This window comes from Hibiscus syriacus, unplaced genomic scaffold, assembly GCF_006381635.1.
Source record: "Hibiscus syriacus cultivar Baekdansim isolate YM2019G1 unplaced genomic scaffold, ASM638163v2 tig00111095_pilon, whole genome shotgun sequence".
NCBI classification, from domain to species: Eukaryota; Viridiplantae; Streptophyta; class Magnoliopsida; order Malvales; family Malvaceae; genus Hibiscus; species Hibiscus syriacus.
The window spans coordinates 3,226,960-3,243,243 of record NW_024062980.1 but is presented as its reverse complement, the minus strand read 5'-3'; the positions used below and the strand labels follow the sequence as shown (position 1 = coordinate 3,243,243).

The window sequence follows — 16,284 nt, the reverse complement described above, 5'->3', positions numbered from 1 at the left end:
TCATTAATTGGTTCGAGCCTTTTACTCAAATTCTCATGTGTCATCCACTTATCGTGATGGTACTATCTTTCGAACCATTGTTTCATATATTATAAGTGAGACATTCACTATTACCGTTGATTTCATCGCCCAATCTTTTAACCTCCCCCTTACTAGTGATGATAATGAAAAAGGCCCTTTTCCTCCCATGATGCGCCTTATAAACAATAGAGCCACCCTTTTCTCCCTGAAAGAACGATTGTTCCATCTTATTATCTCTCATTGCATCCATGCTCATGCATAAAATCTCCACCGTTCGTGAAAATAACTATTGATGGAAGTTTTGCATCCAACAAAATTGCAAGTTTCACTTTGTGAATATAATCTTCCACAACATCGTAAGAGTTATCAAATCAAAGGCTCGACCGAACCTTTTCTATAGGATATACCTATGTATTGGGTCTGTAGTCGCCACAGAAAGCACATGAAGGATAAGCACAATAGAGATGAACATATGTATGACACATGTGATGATGACGTTGGTGAGGAACCTGAGAGAGCGGCTCATGTAGACCTGACAACTGCCACAAATTTGTTTCAAGCTTTTGAGGAGAGGATGCTTCAGTCTATTGGCTCTCTCTGAGCCCACGTGGACTCCCTCTTTGACGCGATATAGCGTCTTCAAGATGCTATGATTGAGGAGGTTCGAGCGATCCGGTGTTAGCTTGACGAATTTTCATTCCCTCCTTCATCACCATCTTAGATCATGCATATCATATCATTTTTATCGCATCTTTAGGCTTTGCTACATTTTGTATATTTGAATTTTGATGATTGGTTTTATAAACCTATATTGATTTGATATTTGTTTGATTTTTTATGGATATTTGAACTTATATGAATTTGATATTTTGGGATATTCATGTTTTTAGTACCTTAATATTCTTATTGTTGATTCTAGCTTATTTTAATTACTTTATCTCCATTGTTATATGATACTAACATTGTTGAATTATTTTTGATATAACGAAAATGGGGAGAAGTAAGTATAAAATAAAAAATGATTTTTCAAAATTAAAATTGAAGCTTAATTTTTTCACAAATTCTCAAATTATTTTATTATTTTTCAAAGAGGTAGTATTTTTCAAAAACAATTTTTTCAAAAGGTTTTGTTATATCAAAAAGGGAAAGATTGTTGAATTAAGATTTTGATATAACATTAAATTGCAAAATTGATTTTGGACTTAATTGAATTTGTCAAAAATTTATAAAAAATAATTCAAAGTCCAAATTAACTTGAAAAATATGTTTTAAATGTTTTCCAACTTAGTCAAACCTTTTAAAAAACATATTCGATCATTTCCGCGCTTTAAAGTTAATTTTCCTAGCATTTTTGGCTCAAAGGATCAATCCCTTAATAAAAGGATCGATCCCTTTGACCAAAGAATCGATCCCTTGGATTCCAGTGAGTTTGGGATCGATCCCTAGAGGAAAAGGATCGATCTCTTTACCAAAAGGATTGATCCCTCGATGAAAATGATCGATCCCTTCCCTTAAGGGATTGATCCCTTTCTTGCAACGGTCGAATTATTTGAAAAATGGTTGATCCCTATCATCAAAGGATCAATCACTTGTGCATTAAATATTGTTTTTGGTTGTAGGGAACGACTATAGTGATCCCCAATGGCTCCAAATAGCTAGAATCAATGGAAAATGTATAAATTGAAGGTCAAAGCTTCCCAAGTTCAACAAGAATCATATTGAACCAACCTACCAACATCAAAGTTTTGTTTTGTCCTTAATTTATCAAATTCATTGTTGTAAACACAGTTGTGAGCTAAATTGTTTATTTTTCTCAAGTGTACATTGGGTGAGTGTTTAAATTGTGCAAACTTATTTGTCTTTGTGAGGTTTTTCTTTAGTTTGCTAAATTTGTAATTACTCTTTGGGAGAATGTGTATTCAAGGGTTTGGGGAATAAACTTTGAAGAGTTTGTAAGGTTACATATTGTCCTTAAAGGTAAACAAATATAGTGGATTTGAGAAATCTTTAGTGTGGAGGCTAAGGTAGTGGATGTAGACTTTATTTAGATGTCTAACCACTCTAAATTGTTGTGCAAAAAGTTATATTTTTCAATTGCTAAGTTTTTAAAAGGCTAATTCACCTGCTCTTGGCATATTTCGGTTGTTTGTAAGAGCTATCAATAAGTATTTAAGTAAAAGAAATAAGATTGATAACTTATTTTGAATAATTTTAGAATTTATAAAGACTTAAAAGTAATTAAAAAATAATATTATTAGGGCTTAATTGTATGTCTTTAAAATTAATAGATATTTTTTAAACAATTGAACTAAAATTTTGAGAATCAAACCCTTAATAGTTTCGTGTTTGAAAGTCAGTATTTTTTCTAGGCATAATATGAAAATTAGCCCTGAAATTTATAAAAATGGTTATTTTTGTCTCCTATTATATTTTTGGAGTATTTTGGCCCTTAACATTTTATTTTAGGGAAAAAGACCCCTAACATTTAAAAGAATAATCTCTTTGGCCTTTATTATTTTTTAGAGCATTTTAGTCTTCAATGTTTCATTTTAGGTTAAAAAGACCCATATTTTGGAGAATTATTTGTTAACTAATGGTTTTCATCTATAGAATGGGGCTTTCCCCCCCAAAGTGAAACGTTTGGAGTCAAAATGCTCCAAAAAAAATATGGATCAAAATGACCATTTTGAAAAATATTGGGGGTTATTTTTGACATTATGTATTTTTCTAATGGGGATAAGGTTTTGAGTTATAGACAAACAAATAGAATAGAAAAATCAATTATTCATGGTTAATAACATAATATATTAAGTATTTTACACAAATAAAATGAACTTGATAGTAAAGATGTAACACCTTAAACCTGAATGGGCCTAAAGTGTCACATTGGGCAGCCGAAACATCCCCTGATTTATGAAAATCCATCCATTTTATTTTAAAACTTACTCAATGGTATCATACAACAAACAAAACAGTTATTAAAACATTTTATAAACTGGAGCTCCATGACACACAGTTTAAATCAAAACATTTCAAACTCTTTCTTATAAATTTTAATACATGAGTAAGGTTCTTTGAATACATAATGCCCACTAAGCTACAATACAGTATTCTGAAGGAGACTCTGGAATTCCTACTGCGATGGTGATCCATTAACTGCCCAAGCTAACAACTGCGAACAAAAAACATTCAAACACTGGGCTTACAAAGCCCAGTAGTATAATCGCTAATCTAGACCATCGTTAAGAGTTTCATAAACATAAGCATGCTAAAAATATGGTATTAAATAGTAGATACATGCATGATCCTAATCAAGTGCTACCTACTTAAGGTTTCACAATTCTATTGCTGAATTAGGAGTCTCATGCTTTCCCATAATCCTTAGATAAGGGCCTTGCTATGAATACACATCTATCTGGTCAATACCCACACTGACTGTTACTGCTTTGCATTACCTAAATATGGCACTAACTCATATGCATTATCTGAATGCAACGCTGACTCTACTATGAATTATCATGCGACAAGCAAACATCAAACACATAAACAAGAGTAGACATCATGGTATGGTCGAAGGGTTTCACTGCATCTCAAAGACATACACCCCTCTAGTCTACCAACATCAAACACATGAACAAGGGTATATATCATGGTGTGACCAAAGGGTTTCGATACATCTCAGAGACATACACCATTCTAGCCTACCTAGGGTGAGATCTGGCAGAGAATCTACTCAGATTGGTGTTATGTTGATTAACTCCTATGCTCTCTTACCTGGTCGTCGAGCTAACACCTGAGTAGGCTCTCGGCCATGCTGAACTACTAAGACCGCTTCCTTCAACCGAATTGAAATATCATTACCCAAACTAGGGTAATACCTTACCATATACATTAAGAATTCGCATCTATAACACTTCCTAGAAAGCTTAAAGAATATTCTTTGATGACATTTTCCATAATGCTCACACTTTGGATACCTCAAAACTCTATTAGAGCCTCTAGGGTTTGCCATAAATGGTGAAGCTGACAGTTTCCTACGAGTCTCTACGTCTGACCTCTAACTCAACTAGAGCGACAAAGCTGACGCTACTCTTCTCCGCTCACGCAAACCTTTAGTCATGTTTTCCAACAAATGAGATCGATCCACTGTTACCTAAGCTCTTATACTTGAATTGTTTGATTTTCCTAATAAACTCTTCCTATTATCATGCTCTATCTCGACAGCCTTGGCGAGTCGTCAACTCTAAAAACACTCTAGGTGGATCTACCACCAATTGCTCATGGATATCTATGTGAAGCCCCTCTAGAAATCTCTTGTACCCCAAGGACTCTATCACAACTAACTCATAAGCATAGTGACTCAACCGAAGAAATTCTCCCTCTTACTTGTACACTGAGCGACTTCCCTAAACTAGCTGAGATAACTGCATTCTTAACCCATCTATGTATGCCTCGCTGATATATTTTTCTCTAAACTCATTTAGGAAATGATCCCATGTAGGCACCTCTGGTTGTAAAGCCATCTCTATAGTCTTCCACTAGTCAATAGCATCACCCTTAAACAAAGCGGCAACACACTCTAACTTACCCTTTAGGTAAGGTGAAGCTGCCTCGATGACCTCATGGTCTCCCTTAACCACTGATCAAGCGAAATCAAATCATCAATGCATGAACCATAGAAGTTAGTTGTCTTGTATTTCCTCAGTCTTTCTATTGGGGACTCTATCAGCTATCTAAACGACCTGCCCTAAGAATAACGTCTAAAATCTCTCTATGAGTGGAGGTTAAAACTTTGAAGAATGTCACCTCTGCTACTCTTACACTATAGGGACCCTATAGTCCTCTGCTATAAGCAAGAACTCATCGCTGACACTAAAGAGATTAAAGACTTCACTCTCCATCCTATCCTCGAGGTCACGCTTGAAACTATCGACCATCGTAAAGTTCTACAACATAGATTAAGAAAAAAGTATTATCACGATTTTCAAACTTATACAAGTACTTTCAGTACCTAGGGGCATGTATTCACTGACACTTTACTAAAACTGACAACTAGGTCTCAAGACTGACTCAAACTGACATTTTGGTACCACTAAATGTAACACTATAAACCCAAATGGGCCTAAAGTGCCACATTGGATGCCAATATAACTCATGATTTATTAAAACATCTTCATTTTCTTTTAAAACTTACTCAATGATATCATACAATATACAAAATATTTATTAAAACATTTTATAAACTGGAGCTCTGTGACATACAGTTTAAATCAAAATATTACAAACTCTTTCATATAAATATGAATACATGAGTAAGGTCCTACGAATACATACGCCCACTAATGCTACAATACAATATTCTAAAGGATATGCTAGAAGTCCTATTGCGGCGGTACTCTACGAATTTACCAAGCTAACAACCTGCGAATGGAAAACATCCGAACGTTGAGCTTACAAAGCCCAATTGTATAATCTCTAATCTAGAGTAGTATTAAGAGTTTCATAAACATAAGCATGCTAAAGATGTGGTATTAAGTACTAGGTAATGCATGATCCAAATCAAGTGCTACCTACTTAAGGTTTAACTATTCCATTGTTGAATTAAGAGTCTCATGCTTCTCATATTCCTCTACTAAGGGCCTCTCCATGAGTACACCTCTATTTTCTCTATACCCATATTGACTATTACCGATTTGCATTATCTAAATACGACACTAAATCATGTATATTATCTGAATGCAACGTTAACTCTACTATGCATTATTATGCGACACACAGAAAATGGTAGACATCATGGTGTGGTTGAAGGTTTTCGTTATATCTCAGAGGCGCATACCCCTATAGTCTACCTACATCAAACACACAAACAAGGGTAGGTATCACGGTGTGGTCGGAGGGTTTCGATACATCTCAGAGACACACACTCTAGCCTACCTAGGGTAAGCTCTGGAATTTCTACATTATAAACATTCACTCGGCTAACTTACTCCATCGAGTCTTGGGGCATTTACGCCGAGTTAGAAAAAGAAGTGCCTTGCGCACTAGCTGAGCTTAAAATCCGGATAATCTAACAAATAAGACATACAAGACATGCAAGACAATCATCATACTACTAAAGTAACTCGAGTGTCCTGGCTGTTTCTCAAGTGTCACACAAAGGATGGTTTTATGTAATCTTATCTTATATGGTTCATATAATATGATCATAGATATTATTATCGTTACTCTACTGTCTCGTCTTGAACATTATACAAGTATTTATTAATCTATTGTTACTATTAGTTATTAAGCTGTTATATTCTGTTCGTTTGTTACTTAAGGATATTTTAGTCATTCTCTATCTCTAAGGAAGTCTCTATACGTTTTATGATTCTACGATGATATTTGTGGTTACTGTTCACTAGCTGTACTAATCACTAGCCTGATACCTGACTTGGGTTCAACTCTGAGTAGCAACACTCTAGTCGTTCTCATTACAATTTCCTCCAATTCACGCTCGAATTAGAAGGATGCTTGTACGTCCACCGTTCGCTGACATTCTTACAGTTCAAAACTTTGCTATCTCATAATCTGATAAATTTGTCAAACCCTTTATCGTTATATCCTAAGAAATGATCTTTCATTCTTATATACTCGTTACATGCTCGACTGAAAAAACTTGAATGCATTACGCCTACTATGGTTACTTCAGTTGTAACCCACTCCTAAGAGTGTATTCATCATATACTAATTTCCACTATTACATATCCTTTTTAGCTCTTACAAACCTTAAAAAGGTCAAAACTAACTATCTAAAGTCAGTAGTATCAATACTTGTAGCATCGATACACTAGGGTCAAGTATTAGTACCCCTATGAATATTGGTACCAAAAAATGCATTTTGTTTCTTAAAACTAGGCCCAATATCAATATTGTAACAATGAGTACCAATACTTTAGGGGCAGTATCGATACTCCATGCTAAAAAAACCCTAAAATTTGCACTAATTCAACTATTATAACTAATGTTCATCAAGTATCAATACTCGTACCCAAAAATGATTTGTTTAGCCTCAAAAAACACCTAAAAGCATCTTATATGTCTTAGTCTAGTTCCTAATAATGTGCTATAAAAACTCTTCTTAACCTCTAGAACATCATTTGATCATGAAATTAAATATAAACCCTAAAATGTTTAAATACTCAAATCCTAGAAAATCTTTATACTTACAAAAACCTTAACACTCAAAAGGACTAGAAATCCACTACCTTGGTGTTTGAATCCCGAAATAAAACTCCCTTCTTAGCCATACTTCATTCCTCTAAGATTTGGATGAAAACCCCCACATTTCTCTTAGCTACAAAGGACCCATACTTTGAATCTTTAAAACACTGATGCTAGAGGGATTATGTAATACCCCAACCTGTATCCGACCTGAATACGAGTCCGAGATGTCACATTGACTTTTAAAAATGATATTCTTACAAAATATCAAAACATTTGAACTGATATTAAGAAAATACGATCATATATTGTTGAATTGTGTTTGTTATAAAATTTTGAGGCAAAAACATATTCATGAACAGTAAAATACGGTATGAACAATACCGTGAACAGTACACTGCTATAGTACCCGAATGTTAAACTTTTCCAGATTGTCATAGGGGAACTGATTCCCCTGCTACAGGGAACCGATACCCTGCTACAATACTGCTACAGTACTTCCGTAAAATACTTATAAATTCATAAAAATCCAAGGTTTCATCATTATACATTTACCATTTACATATATACGTTTAAAACATTTCCAAAACTCGATCTGAGCGTATCTAATACAAATCCTTTTTATTACATGCCAACTAAATTCTTTCTAACAAAATACATGTAATTCGATCTACATTTCTGATATGATCTTTGGTAAGGAGAACTGACCTATCTTGTTCCTCTTTACTTCTCTTTTCGCTTTCCAAACCTACGTGTGAAACAATCACACGCTAAGTCGATGACTTAGTGAGGCATATAAAACATATAGTATAACTATATACCATTTCATATAAACAAAAGGAATACATCTGCAAATGCTATCATATCATATAAAAGCATATCTCCCATTGTATAACCAATGCACACATATACATTTATCATGAACATATTTATCAGTAATCATATCATTATCACTAATTCCTTTTTATCATATAAGCATATGTTGAACATTTCCATATACATCATGGAACACATATATCATTTCATAATAAAACATACAAAACATCGTATAATTCATATAACACATTTCGTATCATAAAAACAATCATGTACATCATATATATTGTATTTGATATTATTCTTTATTAGCCCATGGTACACTGGTGAGAACTGAAGGTATGTGAGTACATTGAGGTTGTGCACCACTATGTTGTCACCACATCTCGTATAAATGTCCCGAAGGACCTATCCAGAGGTCATAAAGAACCTCGACAACTGTCCATAGGTCCCGAAGAACCTAGGTAAACTGTCCATATGTTTCTTAGAACATAGGTATACTATCCATATGTCCCGAAAGACATAGGTAATATTGTCCATATATCCCGAAGAACATAAGTAAACCCTCGACTCTTGGCATGCCAACTATACCACTAGCTCTCATATCACATAACATGGGCACATTCATTATAATTCATATCATTGCTCTTATAATCATATATTTCTTCTGTTCTGTCACATATCACATGTGCATATAATCACGTAGTTTACTTTCATGTAATTCATGTCATATTCATATGTCACATAGCTCGTATCACTTTGCATGGATTCACATAAACATATATATCATTTGATTCATGTCTTATTTTTATATCATCAGATATATATCATCTATGTTTCATCACTTAATCTCATATCATATAACATGCTCTATCCTCTTAGGTTCACATGATATATAATGCATACAAATTATATTCATATATGTCTTTACTCATGAATTCATACATCATACAAATTATGCCATCTCTTGTTCTCATATGTTTCCAATACATCACATATATCACTAGTGCATTTTCACGTAAACATGTAAATCATGTAACATATAAGAATATATATATCCATTTCTATATACTAATACACACATAATAATCACATAACATTTTAAAAGTTACTTCTTACCATAGTAACTCCATCACTGGCTCATCGCAAGCCAATGTTTCTTCAAGAACCTAAGTACAAAATAAATTGCACTCACCTTAGCCTTACTTTGATTCAATCCTAATTCTTTGATTATTCCGGAACTTGTTTAGGCTCCATATCTACATAAATATAACATTTCAAAACAATTATCAGAAGCCTAAACCTTAAACTTGATGTTAATAACTTAAGTCGGTTTAATGAACCAAATTTCCATTTTTTCTTTAGGGGGAATCGATACCCCCAGGGGGAATCTGTACCCCCTGCATAATCTGGAATTTTTCGTTCAAGCCCAGAAATTACTGTTCATGCACCAAAATTCACTATATCAACTTAAATTCTTCATGTTTCATTCCCTTTCATATTCTTAACTCAAATATACATACTTAAACTAATTTATATCCATTTATTTCATCTTAAACCTCAAAATTCTATTCTCCATATAGAAATCAATAATCATACCAAATTTTCCATGTTATCCAAACTTAATTCTAACACTTTTAACTTCTCATTCTCATATATGACAAGTCAAATTCATCCTCCAAATTCATTTAAACATTCTTATTCAAAATTTCACTTCAAAACCCATTTTCTTTAATATTTCATAACTAATTTATCTTTTGATTTTAAGATAACTTAAGCTTTCCTTAAGCTTAGTTATCATCTAATGATCAAAACCCAACCTTTAATTCAACAAATAATCAAGAAACAAAGAAACTCTTACCTTTGCCTAGCTTTCACGGTTGGAGAAGAAGAAAGGAAGAAGAAGATGAAATGTTTTCATCTTACTCTCCCCCCCACGTGTATATCACCTCTTAAAGGGGATAAAAAATATATTTCCTTGTCAATTGACCATTTACCCTTTAATTCATTGGATAATTACTAACAACTTTCCGGAAATATTCCCAAATAAATCATTGAACTATTCAACTATTCTACTTTGATTACCAAATTTTGAAATTTTACAATTAGTCACTAACCCGTAATTTGGGATGTTACAGATTATGGACGAATTTAAAGCATGTAAAAGGGCTAAAGAACTTACCTTTGTGTTATGGAATTTGGAGAGGAAGAAGGAGATGAAAATGAGAAAGGAGGAAGAAATGAAGAGAAGAATGAGATGGAAGAGTTAATAAGCTTTCATTTTTTTGAAAATGGTGAAATTGCACACTTGGTCATTTCTTATTTTTCTACAATTTAAAAAACCCCCTTTTATGGATAATTGGGCTCAATTCCACCCTAATTAAGTCCAACTTGACCCAACGACTTAAATTATAAAATTTATGAGGTCCACAACCCTCTTGGGTAAACCCGAAACTACTAGCCCAGATTTTTGGGTGTTACAAAAGAAGTTCAAGCATTAGGAATGTTAGAAGTATGAGTGTAAATCTCAATTGATTTAGTGTTATCTTTAAAAAAAAAGGGTAAATTACAAATTTCATCACTGAACTTTATTCTCTTTCCTATTTTGCTCATTGAACTTTGAAAGTTTTAAATTTCCTCATTGAACTTAGTACATTAAGTATTTTTCCTGAACATTACTCTCTCTTTTATTTTGGTCACTCTGTCGTTAACTAGTTAACTACTTTAAAAATGATGTCATTTAAAAAAAATCCCCAAAACGACTTTGTTTTGCATCTATATAACAACCCATTTTAACGCGTTAACTATTTAACGGTTGAATGACCAAGAAAATCAATTATATTAAGTTCAGTGATGAAATTGAAAATATTTAAAATACAGTGAGTGAAATAGGAAAGAGAATAAAATTCATTTACCAAATTTGTAATTTACTCTTAAATAAATATTATCCCTTATATTTACTAGACTAATAAAAAATGTATTTTAAACAATTAAAACTTAAGTCAAATGTAATATTGATAGAGATGACAATGAATTGGGTTTAATCGAGTTTTTGGCGATCTAACTCAAAATATCATTCACTTGAATCTGATCTAACCAAATATATATTCTCCATCCGATTTGATTTGGCTCAAAGATTATATTTTTTTACCCGAATTTGAACTAATTCGAATTTTTAGAATATAAATACGACCCGATATAAAATAAGAGCCTAATTTTAAAGAAATAGAGAATGAATATTATAACAATTATCTATTAATATATAAAAACAAATTACATTATTATCCTCAAATCAAATCAAATGTTTTTCATTTTATACCTAAACTAAATCCGACCTTACTCTTGTATAAAATCAAACTTAATCGAATTTATTTATTTTTATCAAATTAGATCAAATCAAAATAGATCGATTTTGGGTAAAATTGTTATCTCTATATATTGATCTTATTTTTTCATAATTTTTGTGGCTTCAGTTATTATCCAAAATTTTAATCACAGCCGAAACCAGACCCGTATTTAGATCACATAAAACCATCTCTCTCACAGAAAAACCATAGTCTTAAACCCTTGCTTCTCCTTGGGATTTATCACTTCATTTATTTATTTATTTATTCATTTTGTTTCCTTCATCACTGATTGTTGAAGAATGAAGAGCAATAATGAAAAGGAGCGGGGGTCGTCGGCCCCAAAAGGAGGCCCTCCGATGCAAGCGGCGGAGAGCGGGATGAGGACAAGATTGAGGAGACCCGTGGTGAGATTCGGAAAAGGGTGGCCACTGAGCTTTTGGATAAAATTTGGGCAATAGCGAGGAAGGAGAAAGAAGACAAGGATGAGGACGGGGAAATGGAAGAGGAAGAAGCCAGGGTTTCACTCGTGGCCAATATTTTGCAGCAGTAGCAGCTTGAGGAGAGTGGTAGGATTAGGAGAGTCATTGCTTTCAGGTACAATATAATTCTTTTTTCATATGTTTAAACTGTGAAGATGTCGTAGGTAGGAATTAGTATTCCAGTCGAGTTGAGCCAACAAAATTTCGACCCAAAGTATTAGAGTTTCTGTTAAAATTTAATTATATATATTTATAACATTATGATACTATTTGAACCAATTTAGACTGTTTTCTCTAACCATATATAATACATATATTTATACATATATCATACTTACTAATGACTAAAAATTTTGAGTTATTTGAGTTCTATTTCGTAACTCGAATCGAATTTGAATTTTTTTCAAGTCGAGTTTATTAAATTATAACTCGAAGTCAATTCGAGTCAAGTTTTTTTTAGTCGAGTCGAAAAAGTTGTGTTATTTACTCGATTCGAGTTTTGTTCACCCCTATTTTTGTTGTCATTGAGAGATTGTTGTTTTAGATGCTTAAATTGTTGAATTACTCAACTCAGTGTTAAAAAACCGGAAACTGCTGATGGATTTAAAGTCTTGATTAAAGCATCGACAATCTGTTACTGATGTATCTCTCTCGGATGATGACTTGAAGGGGTTCTCGGCATCCAAGGACTGTACTATTTTACAGTGGGATGTAGAGAGTGGGAAAACCGAAAGGTACCAATGGCCTAGTGAAGATATCCTTAAAAGTCATGGGGCCAAGGATCCACAAGGTCAATTTAAAAAGAATAGTAAAAGTGTTTTAGCATTGGCTGTTAGTTCGGATGGCCGATATTTGGCAAGTGGAGGCTTAGACCGCCATGTTCATCTATGGGATACTCGTACAAGACAACATTTACAGGTAATTTTGCCATATTTATCAAACATGGCAGATATGCTAGATGATGTTGTATACCATTTTTTCTGAGAAATAACCCCAGAAGTAAATGAAAAAGAACAGGAAAAATAACATTTTTGCTTCTGGTTTAGATATTAATCAGTGCATCTCAGCAATTTAACCCGATCCTGTTTTCCAAAAATGAACAGTACAATTTTCTCATTTGGTCTTTCATTTGTTCTCGGCAGGCATTCTCAGGTCATCAGAAGCCTGTCTTGTTTAAGTTTTCGGCAAGGTACCACATATCTTTTTTCTGGATCTTTTGATCGAACAATCTAGTATTGGAACATGTAGGACCGAGCTTACATTGACACAATATGTGGTCATGAAAGTGAAGTATTGACTCTTGATTGCCTAAGGAAAGAACAAGTATTGACTGTGGACGTGATCGATGTATGATGTTGTTTAAGGTAAACATAATTTTGAAGTTTTTAGATCATTATCCAAGTAGACAATTATGAACAAAAATAACAATGTGATGTGAGTTGGAGTAACGCTTGTACCGAAATTTCACTTGTGTTTACATTACAATAAAAATTGTTGGATGTCTTCTAATATTCATACCCTATGACCCCTCCATCTCTCGTATTCTGTGTATTTGTCTTGAACTGCTCGTAGACTTTCTGGCATTTGACTGTAGTCTGGATGGATGCTAGGTTATTGCTTTACTTCTCCATATCTGATAGTCATCTCTTCTGAACCATGGTAAATAGGTTCTGGATCAGTCTCGATTGGTTTTTCGTCCTCCACCAACATCTTTGGAGTGCTGCTTCTTTATTAACAATGATGAATTCTTATCCGGTTCTGATGGTGGGAGCATTCAACTTTGGAATGTATTAAGAAAGAAACCTGTATATGTTGTGAAGAATGCTCATGCTCTTCTGCTTGCAGGCCAAAATGTTGAACAAAATGGCAGTGAAAAGATCCCTGCTAATGGTTTAGGTAATAAAAAATATTTTAGTTTGCCCAATTGTTCATCCATTTCGATTATTGTGCAAATATATATATATTTGTGTTATCTTTTAATCCCACCGTGAGTAGTTTTGAAGTAATTATTTATGATAAGATGATTGATTAGTGTTTTTAATTGTATATGTGTGTGTGTGCATGTCAAATTTCTTTAATGCTGTCAAATGGTTGCTTAAAGTTATTTTGCTCGACTTATATTGTTCCTTGCTATCTGGTGCCTACAGGTTAGCCTCTGAGAATCTCAGTGAGAGTCTCTCAGTTGTGCCTGTTTTTGTGCACGTTATAATTGATGTTTGCTTTTAACCTGACTAGGGCTAATGCCGATATAATCATTTTATTATAACATGATAAATTGGAAATTTATTCCTTCTTTTTCTGAGTGTCTTATGGAACTTCAAAGCCTAACCCGGCCACTCATATATGTACGTTTTAATTTTTAAATATTTTAAAAATACTTCTAATGATTATTTTAATAATTTTTGTAAATATTAAACTTTGGTTAAAACAAAATATCTGATTTGTTTAATAAAGTAATACCTTTGGGGGAAGAATCAAGCTTGACATATCTTACCCTAAGCCTTGCTTGAAGTGGGCTTAGTAGTGCGGTCCTTGGACACCTTTTTTGTTACATTTTTGTTCCTTAATAAAGATTCTTTCAGTTTCTTTTTTGTTTTGCCTTTAATCTTCTCCCATACAAATGTACCTCTTCGTTACATTTTTGTTCCTTGGACCCCTCTTTTATCTAATTTGCTTCATACTATGCGATGCAGAAAATGGTGATCGAAAAATTGAGGGCTATAATTGTTCGTCATCGTATTCCTGGGTCAGTTCAATCAGCGTATGTAGAGGCAGTGACCTTGCTGCATAGGAGCTGGTAATGGTTGTGTTCGATTATGGGCAGTTGAGACTGGGAAAAAGGACATCCTGCCTTTATATGACATTCCTTTGGTAAGTTAATGTCACCTACTCAATACCTTGGTTAACAGTTTACCAAAGTTTTCTATTGCACTTTTGGGATATTGAATCATCCATTTAGACTGGAGCATTTGTGAGTACTAAATAGAAGTCACTGAAGTAATTATCATTTTCATATATGCAATTTATCTCTCTACTCAAACGTACATCTTTTGGAAATACTAGTATTTGTTGTCACATAAGATCCATGAAGATATTTTTAAATAATGATTATACATAAGAGATTAGGATCTGGTCGCATATTGATCAAATACCTAGAACTAATAAAATCCATAATAACCAAAATTTGTATTAATCTTTGAGATTTATTCCATGTCCAAAATATATTAGATTAATCGTATAATTTTATTTATTGATTTATCATCAAATAAATCCATTAAAAGATAGTCCTTCCATGGAATTAGAATTCTAACCTGTAAACTAGATTATTTTATTTATAATTACAGTTTTAATGGAAAATTAGAAATATATTGAATAATGTCTAAAAAAAAATGTCTATTTTTTTTTTGTCAATTCAAAGTTTCTCAACATCTGTAGGAACTGGTACTTCATTGCTTTTAACATTGAGGATTGACTTCAAATTAAAAAATATTAAGGTTATAGAAGAATTTTATTTCAATGTCTTGATTAGTTGCTTTGTAAGTGATAATTTTAAGGGTGTGCTCGGTTGAGTGAAAAAGTGGAAGGATGGAAAGAGGAGAGTAGAGATGATCTTAAGGTTATGGAATGACTCGAAATTCGATTTTTTTTTTTAAAAGTAAATCGAGATTTGCGCAACGCTAGCTTTATCCTTATTTCACCTCTCATTTTTGTTGATTACTGAAACCCTTTCCATGGTGCAGGTGGGATTTGTTAATTCCATGGCTTTTGTAAAATCTTGACAGTTCCTCGTTGCCTGAGTTGGGCAGGTGAAGTATTTGTCCATACATACATACATATACATATATATATATATATATATATATATATATATATATATTGATGTTTCTAAGATGGTATTGCACGTATGTAAGGAGCACATTCGATATGATTGAATATAGCAACTGTGATGCTGGAATGATGGTTATTAATATATATATATTCATCGTTAGTTGCCTTGATGCTTAAGAAACCTTGGGTGCTGCAGGAACCCCGACTAGGAAGATGGGGACGACTTCAGGCTGCTTGGGACGGAGTTGCAATTCAGCGGTTGGAGGTGTTGTAAGGCAGGACAAACCTGTTCAGTTTTGACTACTATCAGCTGAACCCAATCAGATCAAACATACGGGTCTACAATTGAGCTTTCGTTGTTCCTCGTTCCTCGTATCATTACTAGTTTATTGAATTCATCTTTGCATCAAATTTGATGTCTGCTTGCAGCAATTCACACCCATTTTACAACCATTTTTTTCTTCTTTCAATTGCAAAAGTCATTTGTCAAAAATTTCCATCCAAATTTCATCACTTTTTTGATCCAATGAACAAGAAATGACGTAGAAGCATTAATGTAAACTCCAAGATAGAATCAGTGTCACTGACTA

General features: G+C 33.3%; 1 pseudogene; it reads left to right on the top strand.

Annotated features, from left to right (window-relative positions):
- The first annotated feature begins 430 nt into the window (after positions 1 to 430).
- LOC120152785 lies at positions 431 to 16,038 on the top strand (annotated as a pseudogene).
- The last annotated feature ends 246 nt before the right edge of the window (positions 16,039 to 16,284 follow it).